The 15,005-nt window shown below is 44.4% G+C and overlaps 1 long non-coding RNA gene across 1 annotated transcript in view; it reads right to left on the reverse strand.

The window, feature by feature from the left end:
- Positions 1-15,005, reverse strand: part of LOC122810925 — a 205,191-nt gene that overhangs the window by 36,271 nt on the left and 153,915 nt on the right. The window lies entirely within an intron of this gene.

Raw genomic sequence — 15,005 nt, forward strand, 5'->3', positions numbered from 1 at the left:
AAGAAAACAATCAGGACAGTGGAGCTCAAGTGAGATGGTGAGTGGATAAAAGCATGCAGGGTGTCAGAAAGACAGCAGTGTTGATTAACTAGTAAAGCATATCATTTTTTACGGGGACTTCCTTGAGTTAAAGGAGAAGTTATGGGAGAAAAAAGTGAAAATGAGGAATGTGTTAAGTGCAAGATCATCACTATGTTCAGGTGAAAAGGATGCAGCAGGCAGGAACAGTCATATATTTAGGGACTTAAGAGCTGAATTATATGACACCTCAGTATAACAAGTAAATGGGAGTTCCATCCCTGAGTCATCAACTGTGGTACCTTATCAATTATTACACAATGGTTAAAAAATATAAATATAAACTTTTCATTCACTGCTCTTTTTTATGGAATATAATAGCTGGCCAACAGTATCAGGACTTTTTATGGAACAGCAGTCATCAAAGAGGAAGGCAACTTAACAGTCAAGGTAGTAGCAAGCAGAAGACTGAGTGATGGACTATAATAGAAGTTGAAATAGCTTCATTAGGAGAGATAAAAGTTACAAGTCCTGGGCTACACTTGGTGTCCTCTTCAAGCTGAGGGTATTAATATGCAGCGCAAAATTAAATGGATTGTTGCCCATAACATCCTCTGTTCTATACTATGAAATCTTCAAAGATGTGTTCAGACGTCCTGTGGAGGCAGCCAAGACTAATTATGAAATGGTCTCTCTCGTTCCATAGATGAGCCTGCCAGATTACCTCAGATGCCCAGGAATAATGGCCCTAACATGTAAAGGATGCGTCTTTGTTTATTCTCCCCAAGAATTGGGGAGGTATGGTGGCAGTTCCCTAAAAACAACAAACCCTAAAGCAGTGGTGATGGTGACTGGCAGATCATATTGCAGTAGCAATCCTGTTATTGAGACAATTACTACAATGGAACATATACTCACAAAATTGTACTGCATTCATCAAAAGGAACACTGTTGCAGTACTTATTTAAATTTGTTTACTGGGATAGAATACTGATCAAACAATGACTAATTACACACAGCCCAGATTACGTACAATGCAAGAAAAACAATGTACAGTACATGAATACCAGTGGTTGACATTTATGGATACATACACTTCCTTCCATATCTGAAGAGTAGTAAAAACAGTTTACTACATCGAGGGGTGGCCTGAGCCCAGACCTGGGAGAAGGCAGCACCATGCCCTGGAGTACTGTAATGGCAAAAACATGTTTGGCTCTTGGACGGCACTTCCAGCATGTATTAATATGGTCTCTCAATACCTGCCAATCAGAAGCACCCCTACATTCACCTGGCATAGTAGTCATCCAGACAAACATAAGACAGAGTTTGTTCCCCTCCATATCCTGTCAGTTCAATCGAATCCAAGGGTATATTTCTGTCACTGACTTGATGGTCTAGCTTCACATCCCTGCCCAGGGCCAGAAGCATTTAAGAATTGACCCAAATGGTAAATAGGCAGGGGAAATACACAGTAACCTTACTAGCAGCAAAGTGGAGTGCTTGTGATACTATCCATCAACCCTTTAGTCACTGTGTGGCCTGCCAACAGTTTCATCTGTTTGGAGAAAGTGTCAGTAATAAGCCTGTTCATTTTTGAAAATAAGCAGATATAGCAGCTGCTCTGGTAGAACAGGTTGAAGTTAGTTGTATGAAGTCCCATTTCTGTGAGTGCAATTACTGCAAAGTAATCTCACTGAAAGACAGTTCAAAGGATCATAGGAGGTTACTAGGCTAATGGCCTTGGGGCCCTTACAAGCCTAGCCAACAGTTTATCCCCAAAAAAGAAACCTCAGTCAGCCCCTGTCAATGAGAGAGACAGGTGAAACCCCTGGGACAACTTTGTGGTTTCCCATCCACTCATCAAGGCTGTACTTGAAGAGGGTCAGTGAAGCACTCTGACATGTACGGGAAGTCTATTCCAGAGAGGAGTTAGATACAGATATGGAGCATCTCTAGTAGGGCAGATTCAATATTGCCTTGTAGGCGAGCTTCCTCTGACTGAGCCTGTCCACATAGGACAGTGGGTGTTGGAGCCCATGGATTCACTTCATTTCTGTGTTTCTGTGGTGGCCCCAGTTTGGAGAGGTACATTTGGAACGTACATACCAAGCAGGGGCTACTAATCAGGGATTGGAGGAGAGAGGGAGTACTCCTTTAATAAAACCTCCTTTTCTTATGAGCTTTTCCTATTCTTATAAAGAGATAAAGGCTTTTTCTGCTACTCTGACATCGAATGTGAGATTGTCAGAATGTGAGCAGCACAACACAGGCCCACTGGTCTCTCACCACTGGTTTGCCGCTTTGCCGGTGATGTGGGGGGCCATGTTTTGGGCCATGTTTATTTGAATGGTTTGATGCATTTTTGTAGGCCATAATAACTTAACCATTTTGACACCAGTCATTTGTTGCTGAGTAGTATATATTTTGTAGTATGTTATCATTTGCAGTCAATGACAGCACCAAACTTACAGACATGGTCATCATGGTCATCCACAGGGCCTTTGCCTTTGCCTGGGCCTAGAGCAGATGCCAAACAGTAGGGATCCCAGGACAGATCTGGGGGAACCACTAGTGGTGGGTCCAAAAAGGGATCAAAGGCCTGGCCAAGTCCAGACCCATTGTATGTAACCTGTATCCCCAGACCAGTGGGGACTGTCAAAGGCCTGACTCAAAGGCAAGATCTGTCAAAGATTCAGCCTAATCAGGGTGGCCTCAATCTGTCTCAGTGAGTCATCAACCTGGTATGTTCAACATAATATCCGCGCCATGGATTTACTGATTTTAAGGATCAGAGTTGTAATGCTAATGGGCGATTCCAGAGAGTCAGGTAGGCACATGGGCCTATGCCAAGGGGATTACAATGGCACACTTTCATTGCTAATGGAGTTTGTACTTTTCCCTATTCTGATATGACATTGGAAGTGCTGTAAGTTTGAGGGTTGTCCTAGCAAAACCATACTTTCCCTATTCCACTTCTCCTATTTTTTCAGTGATTTTGGAAGTGCTGTAAGTTTGAGGGTTGTCCTAGCAAAACCATACTTTGAGGCCCACTGAATTTTTTTTTTTCCAAATCAGTATCAACCATTCCAATCAAACTTCTAAGCCATCAGTAGAATGTGCTTTTATCCTTTCAGTATCAAGTTCATAGCAGAAAGTAATGCAATTAAGCCAGATAATTAATGCATTTTTTTTAGCATCAAACTTTTTGTTTTTGGCATAAAGGGAGGGCAAATAAATCTGCATTGAGCTGTCAAACTAGCTGGTTGTAAGGGAGGCAAGGGCAGTTTCTGTACTGCATTTCAAGTCTAAAAAAATCAAGGAGAGGGTCTTGACAAGATCCCACATGTCAAAAAAGAGCACAAAAATGATAGCTAAAGAGAAAATCCCATGATGCCAAATTTTTCATGATACATAGCTCTTGCACAAATAGCTCAGCAAAGCTTCATCAAGTAGATGCTGCACAAATACTAGATTTATGGATCTTCCTGCCATGCAAAAGCTCAAAACCAGCCTGATTTCCATAGACTTTCATAATCTGTAGTTGACAGTTGTCTGACGGCCCATCAGGCGTCGCGGTCTGTAGTTAGAGGTTGGCTTGTGTCTAGATTCAGGTCTTGACGGCTGGTATCTTAGGTCTGCTGCAGACAGACAGCAAGGTTCAGATGTCAGGTCATAAAAACTTTTGGACAAGATGAGTAGAAGGTGCAAGAAAAGGACAAAAAAAAAAGTACTGATGAGCAAAAAAGAACTAAATGTCGGTCTGATGATAAAGTAAACGAGATGATGGGAAAAAGAGTGTTTGATGAAGGAGCTAGAAAAGGTACCAAGGGGATAAAGCTTTGTAAATGTATGTACAGGACCAAGCTTAGCTTGCTTGGAATCCAACTCTTTCAAAAAGTATAGAGATGAAGCCATCATCCTAGCAGAGTGGGCCTTGACCTTGCCTAGAAGCCCAGCCAGCAGCAGAGTGGGCCAAATTACAATTACCTTAGACAGCCATTTGGAAAACTTTTGTTACAATTTGTTGAAGCCTGTTTTCTTACTTTGTCTGTTTATTGTTTTAGAATTTCTTTGTTTCCTCCTTCCATTTCAATTTTTAATTCTTCACTAGACTGAAGTTCTGTGAAGGCTATCACTATTCCTAAGGTCTTACAAAGTATACTTCCTTAGATTTTTAGGATTTTATAAATACTTTTAGATTTAGATTTTATAAGGTGCAGGGCATACATAGGACTACACAGTGCAGGGTGATACAGCGTCTGTGCCACTTTATGGTGATATAAATATGACACGCCAGTCAAAGCACGAATGCTTATCCATCAGCTGTTCTGCCCATTTGTCTTGTCTTAAGTGCCCCATTCTTTAGTCTTCAGATATTTTTCTGTATTATTCTGTTACTTTTTCTTCTCTTCTCTAGGATATAATTATGTTGTGGGAATTCTGGTCACAATGAAGGAAGGCAGTGAAATTGTCCTAATGCTGGCAGTCATGATCAATATGATCAGTCTCAGTGTCCTATGTAGTTAGTGCTCTGTCCTCATGATGTCTCATACTTGACCCTTCTTTTCTTTATATACCTTGAGAAATATTCTTCTTGTTGGCTGAGGCAGCTAAGGCAAGGCACAGCTAAAACTAAGGGGCAGCTGCAGCCAACAAGGCAACAAGGACAACTCAATCCAGAATGTCTTCCTGGTCTGGTTCCAGTCCAGTCCCATCCAGACATCTCTCAAAGGTGTAGAGACCATCCAGATCCATCCAGATTTTTGGATTGATTCTTCTGAACCCACATGCCTTCTTCTCAGATGCTTTACAATCATCTCCTTTGATGCATTTGGGGTGGATGAAGTTGATCAGGGGTTGAGGGCTTCATCAAATTCATCAAATCTTATCAAATCAAGAGATGAAGAGATTCTATTAGACCCATTCTCATACAATCAGGGACCAGTGAGGGACTGCTAGGGTGTGTAGGTGACAATTAAAAATCAAACTAAAAAGACCAAGTATATTGCCTATATGCTGCCAGCATGACATGAATGGAGATATTCAAAGGCTATTTTAATGCTTAATGCCTTGATGGCCTTGAAGCCACCTCAAGGGACATTAGTCCCTGCTCCTCCCTGGTCTTTCACGCCTATTAAGAGAACACGGGAATCAGATTCCTCATATGAGGACCTAGATTCTGTGGAAGAATCCATTGCATACTCCTCTCAAATTCCTTTTCCTCTGAGCTCAAGTCTAGAGGAACAGGATTCTTTGAGCCTGGATCCCACGTTGGAAAAATTATCCTTTGGGGATACTATTGCTCATATGATGGAGTAATTAAGTGGGATTGCTCCCCGGTCTCTGGCATCCAAAAGATACACTATGAGCTTCTACAAATGGTGTCTCCAAAGCAGTCTGCAGTGCCTCCTGTGTTGGCAGCACCTTTAGACATCACCTCAGCTGTCGCTATAGCTCCTGACTCTCAGCCTCCCCAGCCCCTAAGAAACTTGATGGGTTCTATAAGGTGCCTAAGGACTGCAAATTGTGTGTCCTTCTGCTGACCTGTGGTTTCAAGTCTCAACTGATAAGCCTTCTGAACTTTTGCCTTCTTCTAAGAGTCTTCCTTCAGATAAGGATAGTAGAGATATGGAAAGCTTGGGTAAAAAAAAGTGTACCACATGACAATACATGTCTTGTCTCTCCTTTCTCCAGTACCTAAGATTTTGTATGACCTTCCTGATTCAGAAGCGAAAGTTTCAGCTTTTTTCCCCCGCCTGGGCCCAATTTCCAGGTCACTTGTCACTCCATAAAATGCAGTTACAATGCTGCTGATGCCTCATTCAGGGCTGCTACTTTTGGTTTTCTGAAGAGGCATTTTTCTTGGCTTCATTTTCAGGTTTTTCCTGATAACATTAAAGCCAAACTTTTGGATGGCACTCTGGATAATAACCTTTTGGGGACAACTGCTGCCAACCTCTTCAAGTCCCTACATAAGAGTAAGGCCATGCAGAAACTCCAGAATATTTGTCTCTCCCCTATACCTAAATGTCAAAAATTATCCTTCTAAATCTGCCTTTGTCCATAGGCAGACCTGTCAACCTCCCAAAGTTAAGAAGGGATCCAGGCGTATTCCTCCCAAGTCCACTCAGACCATCTCAGAAGCCTTCCTTTCAGGACAAGACTTTCTATTTGACGCAGTCTCCTCTTCCCCTCAGCCAGGTCCACTTGTCTGTCCACCTTTCTCTCCTCGCGTTCAAATTGGCAAAAGATCACCTCAGACTTTTCAGTGCTGTCCATCATTTGTCAGGGCTACTTTAATTTGAAACAGTGTAAGAAACTTGTGTGTGTGGAAGATTTCAGTCCACATAGCTCTAGTTAATCACTGTATATTAATCAGATCAGACAATAGAAGTAGAAGTAGTGAACTTAAACTCGTCTTAAGTAAAATAAATAAATAAAATATATATAATTGTACAGAATTACTAAGTATTTGAAAGTAATCCAAGCAAGGTAGGCAGTGTTTCCACTTGAAAATCCTTTATTAAGTACACAGACAAGTGATCCAAGTAAAACAAAACTACAGTAATAGTTTCCTCACAAACTTTCTAAATATATATATACTTTTTATCAGGCAAGGGAGTGGTTTATTGTGCTGTACAACAAGAAGTTATGTACTCACCATAACGTTCGATGTATGTAGTCCATCTTGCCTTACATTCTTACCCATGGGTTTGGAGCCGAACCTCGGCTCCGACTCGGCCATACTCTACCTCGAAGTCTTCAATTGGCTTGTGGCTAAGAGGTATCCCATCATGCAACAGGCCCATTCCCCAGATCTTGTTTGTTGCAAGCGCACACACACATACTGGGAAGAACAACCCTAACCAAAAGGACCACTGACACCTAGAGACTATACCTCTAGGTCCTCAAGGAGGGGATAGGAGGGTGGGTTAGTAAGAATGTAAGACGAGATGGACTACATACATCGAACGTTATGGTGAGTACATAACCTCTTGATGTTATGTAGTCCAATCTCACTTTCATTCTTACCCCTGGGACAGCATCCCTAGCACCTTGACCTTGGGTGGCTCAGTGAAAAAAACTCAAGCACTATAGAACCAAAGAAAGACCTGCCTCTAGAGACCAGATCTAAATTGTAGTGACTAATAAAAGTATGAGGCGAAGCCCATGTTGCTGCAGCACAAATATCATCCATAGACATCCTAGCCTGAAATGCAGTAGAGGTAGCCACAGATCGTGTAGAATGAGCCTTCACTTTAAAGGGTAATTCATTGCCATTGGAACCATAAATAAATGAGATGCAATTGGAGATCCAGCGAGACAGGGTTACTTTAAAGACAGGAACCCCAAGTCTAGTGTCTGAAAACGAGACAAACAGTTAATCTGATTTCCTGACATCTTTTGTCCTATGTAAATAGAAATGCAATCATTTATGAACATCTAGCTGATGAAACTTAAATTCTGCCTTGCTAGAAAATTCAGGAAAAAACACAGGCAACTCAATGGCTTGGTTGATATTGACAACAGAAGCAACCTTTGGAATAAAAGAAGGATTGGTTCTTAAGGAGACCCTGTCTTTGTGAAACACCAAATAAGGTGGCTTAATCGATAAAGCTTGGAGCTCAGAGACGCACCTAGCTGAAGTTATGGCTACCAAAAATACTGGTCTTCCATGACAAGAATTTTAGGTCACACGTAGCTACGGGCTCAAAGGGAGCCGAGGTGAGCTTCTGTAAAACAAAACTGAGGTCCTATGGCATTACTGGATCAAAGACTGGAGGTCAGAGTAACATATTGTCCCTTTCAGAATGGCCCTACAAAGCCTATGAGCCATAAGGTTGGGCTCATTAACAACGTGAAAAGTAGAAATCGCTACCAATTTCACTTTAATGGTTGCTGCAGCTGATCCCTGACTGAGCAGTTGAGAAAGAAATTCTAATATTGCCGAAATAGGAGCTGTATAAGGATCAATATGTCTTTCATGAGCCCAAATGGAGAATCTCTTCCACTTACTGGAATAAATCTTCCTGGTAGAAGGCTTGTGGGAAGAAGACAGAATATGGACCACTTCCGGGGAAAATCATGAAGCTCAACAAGGGAGGGAACTGGAGCAGCCAAGCTGTCAACTTGAGGGTCTGGATGGAGGGAGGGATGGAACTGTCCTGACATACGAGTCAGCAGATCTGGATCTGGGTCCAGAATCCAGGGATCGTCCATTAGACAGGGTTGAAGGAAGGGATACCAAATTTGACGAAGCCAGTGTGGGGCAATCAGGATCATTTTGCTTCCCAAAGACTGTGCTTTCTGAATGACCTTTGATATCAGAGGAAACGGTGGAAAGGCATAGAGAAGACCAAAGGGCCAATCATGAACCAGAGCGTCCCTGGGTGTCTCCTCCGGGGGGATAAGGGTGAATTAGCTGTTGCATTTGGCATTGAGGGGGCTGGCAAATAGATCGCAGCAAGGCTGACCCCATCTGTGGAATACCTTCTCCGCAACATATTTGTTCAGGGACCACTCGTGAGGCATTAGGATAGCTCTGCTCAGCCTGTCGGCAATTACATTGGACTTCCCTGGTATATGCGTTGCAATTAGAAAGCGTTGGAAGACACCGCCCACTGCCAAACTCGAAGTGCCTCTCTGCAAAGGGGGTATGATTTAGTTCCTCCCTGCTTGTTCAGATACCATACCACCGACATGTTGTCCGAGTGGATTGCAATTGTACCTAGAGGGAGAAACCTCTGAAGTGCTTGCAGCGCTAATAGCACTGCTCTCATCTCCACAGACATTGATGTGCAAATGGGTCTCGTGATCCTGCCATGTGCCTTGGACTGTCCTGCCGAGATAATGCCCCCCACCCGATCTGGGAGGCATCCGTGGTCACCGTGGCAACTGGAGAAGATGGGACAAAAGGCTTGCCCACATTGAGATTGCTGGCCTGAAGCCACCAGCATAGATCCTGCTTGCACGTGTCCATAATCAGAATAGAATGGGAAAGTGGAAGATAATGTAGTGACCCATTGGGCGAAAAGCAGCCACTGAAGAACCCTGATGTGTAGTCTGGCAAGGGGAACTAGCAGGATCGTGGCAGCCATAGTCCCTAATAACTTGAGGACCACTCTTGCCTTGACCTTCCTCAATGGTAGTAAAGCGTAGACCTGCTGTTGTAGAGCCTGAATTCTCTCTTCTGGTAAGAAGGCCCTCATGAGCACTGTATCTAGTTCGGCGCCGATAAAAGTGACATGCTGCAAGGGCAACAAGGCAGATTTTCCCAATTTAGAGTAATTCCTAACCTTTGGCACAGTGTAATGGTGGCGTCCCTGGTCTAACAGTAGATGCCTGGTGGTGGCAGAAAGGAGCCAGTCATCCAGGTGCAGAAACATATGGAATCCCTGATGTTTTAAGTGAGCCATTACCACTGCCATGCATTTGGTGAACACCCTGGGGGCTGTGGTGAGACCAAATGGCAGGGCATGAAACTGGAAATGACTGGCTCCCAGCCGGAAGCATAGATGACTTCTTGATGCCCTGTCCATCTTGATATGGTAGTAAGCATCTTTGAGGTCAATGGAGCACATCCACACATCTTTCCCTAACAGAGGGAGCATTGACTGTAAGGTGACCATGCGGAACTTGGACTTTTTGTACATGCAGGTTCAATCGGCTGAGATACAAGATAGGTCTCAGGTCCCCTGTTCTTTTCGGCACCAAAAAGAATCTGGAGTAAGTCCCTAATTCTACTTGGTCTGCGGGGACAGGCTGGATGGCTCTCTTTGAAAGCAACTTTTTTAATTCTAAAGTTGCAGTATCCGTTTGACCGGGTGAAAGGTCTGGCATTCTCTTGGTTGGCGAGGGAGGAGAAGAGAAGGGAATATGATAACCTCTGGAAATTATCTTTAAAACCCACTCATCTTGGGTGATGTTTTGCCAGGCTTCTGGAAATAAAGAAATGTGACCCCCGACTGGCTCCAGAGATGCCCAGTCAGGCCTCCTTTCAGAAGTGCTGGTAGGGAGAACCGCGGAAGGAATCACAGTCCCCCTGGTTCTGCGGGCCTCCTCTGCCTTTAGGGCAGCATCTACCTGAATTTCTACCCCCTCCCCTGCCTCTGCAGGGGGAATCACTTTGTGCTTCCTGAAAAAACCTCTGCAACTTCTTGAACCACATTTTCCCACCATTCTGGCCCTTGGGGTAAGGTCTAGAAGGAATGGAAAAATGGACTCCCACGGCAGACAGGGTTTTTCCTTTCTGTTCGCACCTAGTGAGAGTGTCCTTCACCTTGGTTCTGAATAAAGATGAACCGTCAAATGGGGCATTGGTGAATGTAGACTTGAAGGCCTCCGTGAAGTTACACAGGCGCATCCATGAGTATCTCCTAAGAGTGATTCCAGAACCCGCTGCCCTGGTCACTCCGTCTGCTGCGTATGAGATCAGCCTCATGGAGGAGTTGGTAAGGGAATTTATGGTAGACATCTGTGCATTGACCTTCTGTGCCACGGCATTAGAAACGTTACCCTGTAGAGAATCTCCTAGCTCTTTTAGGAGATGTCTCTGGAGCTTTGTAAAATGTATCAAGTAGTTCAGCGACTGCAGAGTAAAGGCCACAGAGGTAAACACATGCTTTCCATACCTGTCCATGGCCCGGGACTCCTCGTTAGGCAGATGGATGGTAGACGAGGATTCAACAAGTTCCTTCTTGGTGGCTGCTGCCACCACCATGGCATCTATTGGAATGCCTTTCGTCAGATATTCCTTGTCTGTGGAAGCGGACAAAAACTTATTGGGTCTTCTAGGGACCAGTTCCACAGTGTCAGGAGTTTCTCACACCTTTCAACAGACGAAATCTAGTAGCTTATTAAAAGGGGGAGAACACCCAAGAGGCAGAAGGTTGAGACCTGAAATCCTTCAGGAACACAGACTCCTCATCAGAAGGGGATTTGGAGGACCAGCCGCCTCTCTGTTTCAAGATCTCCAGGATATCTGAAAAAGAGATCTTCAAGACGACTTGGGGGAACCCTCTGACTCCTCGAGATCGGTGTCTGATGCGACAGACTCCTCCGGGGAGTCGACGTGTTTCCTCGTACACAATCTGTTTCTGGCAGGCTCCTCAGGCAAAAACTCTGGGGAGACGTCAGAAAGTTGGGGACTACTCATGGAGGTATCCTGAGGCCTTGGGTCTCCGCTGTCCTTGGATAGAGGGTGATCTGAAACTGACACTGGTGCCGGAGGGAGCAGTGTGTCAGTGCCGTAGGATGCAGCTGACGACCTGACCAGCATGCTCCTCATAGCCTCGAAGGCTGATTCCCCCCGGCTCCGAAGGTTGACTAACTGTAGAGGATATGGTGGTAGCCCTCGGCGCAGAGATGAGGTCCAAAGCAAATGTCTCGTCCAAGCTCACCTGAGCCAAAGCACAGAGAGGAAGGCTCGGAACTGATGAAGATTGCTCCGAGCCCTCCCCCTCGGGTCTGACTGGGCAACTGTGGACCCTTGACCCCATGGATGGAACAGACTGGGTTGGAGTGGAAATCGGAAAATACAGTTTTGTACCTACCATAAATGTAAATGTCCGATAGGTATGCATCTGCAGTCCTAACATATGGGTTGTCCTGCCTCAGGCAGCCCCTCGGTCGGCCGGATTCCAAAGTCTGGGTCTGGCCTCGGCTGATGTCGCACTTCACCCGACGTCATAGCTGCTGTTTATTGGGTATAAAGGCATCAGCCGACGCCATTTTCCTCAGTGTTTCTTGCCCCAGATGCTAGGTGCCCTCTAGGAAGGCTAAATTTGGATAAATGCAAATAATTCCAAACAGTAGAGAGCAAACAATATATATATATATATATATATATATATATATATATATATATATATAGATATATATATATATATACATATATACAAACAAATACACCATAATAGATTCCCCCAGCTAGCTAAAAGAGGGGTAAATACCCTAGGAATACCACAGAGGGGAAGGAGGGTGGGTAATCCTGACTGCAGATGCATACCTATCGGACATCTACATTTATGGTAGGTACAAAACTGTACTATGTCCTTCAAGGATGCATCTGCAGTCCTAACATATGGGTAGAATACCATAGCCAAACTGGGGGAGGAGGCACTAAGATAAAGATGGTGTAGTTAAGATCCCTTGCAAAACAGCAGTTGCAAAACCTGCTCGGGATCTAGAGTATAAGGGAAGATTATAATGCTTGGCAAATGTATGCACGGAGCTCCAAGTAGCAGCTTCTAAAATGTCTTTGGTAGCCACTCCTCGTAGGAAAGCTGTAGTGGTGGCTGTAGCTCTTGTGGAATGAGGTCTGATATTTTCAGGAGTTATCTTTCCATGAAAAGAATAGCAAAATCGAATGCAATTTCCTATCCATTTTGAGATTGTCTGTTTTGAAATTGCTTTTCCTTGCATTCCTGTTGCATATGCTACCAGAAGCTGGTCAGTTTTTCTGCTGGTCTTAGTTCTGTCCAGATAGTAGCGTAATTGTCTGTGCACATCCAAGGTATGTAGCAGTCTTTCCCCCCTGTTCTGTGGGTTGGGGAAGAATGTAGGTAAATGAATCGCTTGGTTCAATGATACTCTGGAGACCACTTTTGGCATAAAGGTAGGGTTAGTTCTCAGAGAGACTCTGTCCTGATGGAAGATAAGGAAGGGTTGTACTGCCATTAATGCCTGTAACTCAGATACCCTTCTTGCTGAAGTGATTGCTAGCAGGAAAGCAGTTTTCCAAGACAAGAACTGTAACTCTGCTGTTGCTGCTGGTTCGAAAGGGGGGAGTGTTAACTTTTCCAGTACAAAGTTGAGATCCCATGTAGGTAAAGGTGGTTTCCTTGGAGGTTTTACATTTTTGATTCCTCTCAAGAACTGCCTGAGTAGAGGATGAGAGAAGACAGGAGGATCCATGTTGTATTCTGCTGAAATTGCTGATGCATGAATCTTAATGGAGGAGTAAGACAGGCCATTGTGGAACAGTTCTGCTAAATATTCCAGGATGTGTGCTATGTTTGCCAATGAGACATTTTCTCCCTTTGCTGCACTCCAAATGAGGTATCTTTTCCACTTGGCTGAATAAGTCTTCCTTGTGGAGGGTCTGCGTGCCTCCAGGATAATATCCTTAACCCTCTGAGATAAACCTGGGTCATTTTGTTTTATGCAATATTCCAAGCAGCTAGCTGCAGTGTTTTCAAGTTTGGATGTAGGATCTTGTAGTTGTCCTGTGTTAGAAGTAAGGGACATAGAGGTAGAGGCCATGCGTGTGTCCGAGACATGCTTCTCAGTAGCGGGTGGGGAGGCGAACAGGTCTATCTCTGGTAATCCCCATTTCTTTGTTATGGCTTTGAAGATATCTGGATGCAGCATCCATTCGTGAGCATCCGTGGTAGTTCTGCTTAAGGTGTCTGCTAGAGAATTTTCTTTTCCTGGAACAAATCTGGCCTGAAGTTGAATGTTGAGATTTAGGGCCACATTCCACAGGTCCATTGCCATCCGGCATAGAGGATATGAATGTGTACCTCCCTGTTTGTTGATGTACCACATGACTGTGGTATTGTCCATCCTTATCAGCAGATGACCCTGTTGAAGGAGTGGTCTGAATGCCTGGATCGCATGTTTCACTGCCAGCATCTCCTTTAGATTTATGTGTAGATTCAGCTGGTCTTGGGTCCATAGACCTTGTATACACTTGTCCACCATGTGTGCCCCCCATCCTAGTGAGGCGTCCGTGGTGATGATCTGGCTTGGATGAGGTTTGTGGAAAGGCAAGCCTCTGTTCAACTGACAGGCCTGAGCCCACCACAAGAATTCTTGCTTCAGGCATGGAATTATTGGAATCTGGGCTTCTAGACTGTGCTTGTGTTGAGACCATACATTCCTTAGGTACCATTGTAGCTTTCTCATATGCAGCCTGGCATGTGGAACCAATATTATGCAGGATGCCATGTAGCCCAGGGCTTGCAGGACTTTCCTTGCAGTAAGCCGAGTTTGTGTTGTTAATGTCATGAAGTAGACTGGTAGTTGCTTTTGTTTTTCTTCTGTGAGAAAAGCCATCTGAGTTGATGTATCCAGTTCTGCACCCAAAAATGTTATCCTTTGGGATGGTACTAGCCTTGACTTTTGCATGTTGACTGTGTATCCCAAGGCTTGCAACAGTTGTATGACATTTTCCAAATCTTTTGTTAATTTTGCCTTGTTGTCCGCTTGTATTAGGCAGTTGTCCAGGTACGGGTAAATTTGAATTCCCTGAAGCCTGCAATGAGCAATTACTGATGCCAGGCATTTCGTGAATACTCTGGGCGCAGTAGATAAGCCAAAAGGCAATGCTGAGAATTGATAATGCTCTGATCCTGCAAGAAATCTGAGGTGTCTTCTGCAATCTGGTCGTATAGGGACGTGCAGGTATGCCTCCTTGAGATCTAGAGTCACCAGCCAAGACTCCTTGCCCAGCATGGGAAGAAGCTGCTGGAGGGTCAGCATTTTGAATTTTGGAACAATGAGGTATGTGTTCAGTGCGGACAAGTCTAGAATAGGTCTCCATTGATTTTCTTTTCTTGGTACAAGGAAAAGCCTGGAGTAAAATCCTTGGCCTTGTTCCATAGGTGGTACCTCTTCTATAGCTCTCATCCTTAGTAAGTTGTTGATTTGTCTTAGAGCCGCCTGTTTTTGGCTTGGTGGTAGGTTTGGCATTCCTCTCTTTTTGGTAGAGTGTGGAAGTGAAACCTGTAGCCCTTGTCTATTGTTTGTAAAGTCCATTTGTCTCCTGTAATGTAATGCCAGTTGTCGGAAAATAAGGCTAGCTTTCCCAAGGGTGCTTCCAGTTGTTCCCTGGTAGGCGGAACTAGAGCCAAGTCATTGTGTCTGCCCTGTGGAAGTGGTTGTAGTTGAATCTGTGGCAGTACTTCTCTGGTTGGTAAGTTGCCACTGACGTCCCCTGTAGGCACCCCTAGATTGACCTCTGCCTCTGGGGCGTCTATTTC

The sequence above is a fragment of the Protopterus annectens genome, chromosome 9.part0, assembly GCF_019279795.1.
Source record: "Protopterus annectens isolate FY-2018-M chromosome 9.part0, PAN1.0, whole genome shotgun sequence".
NCBI classification, from domain to species: domain Eukaryota; kingdom Metazoa; phylum Chordata; order Ceratodontiformes; family Protopteridae; genus Protopterus; species Protopterus annectens.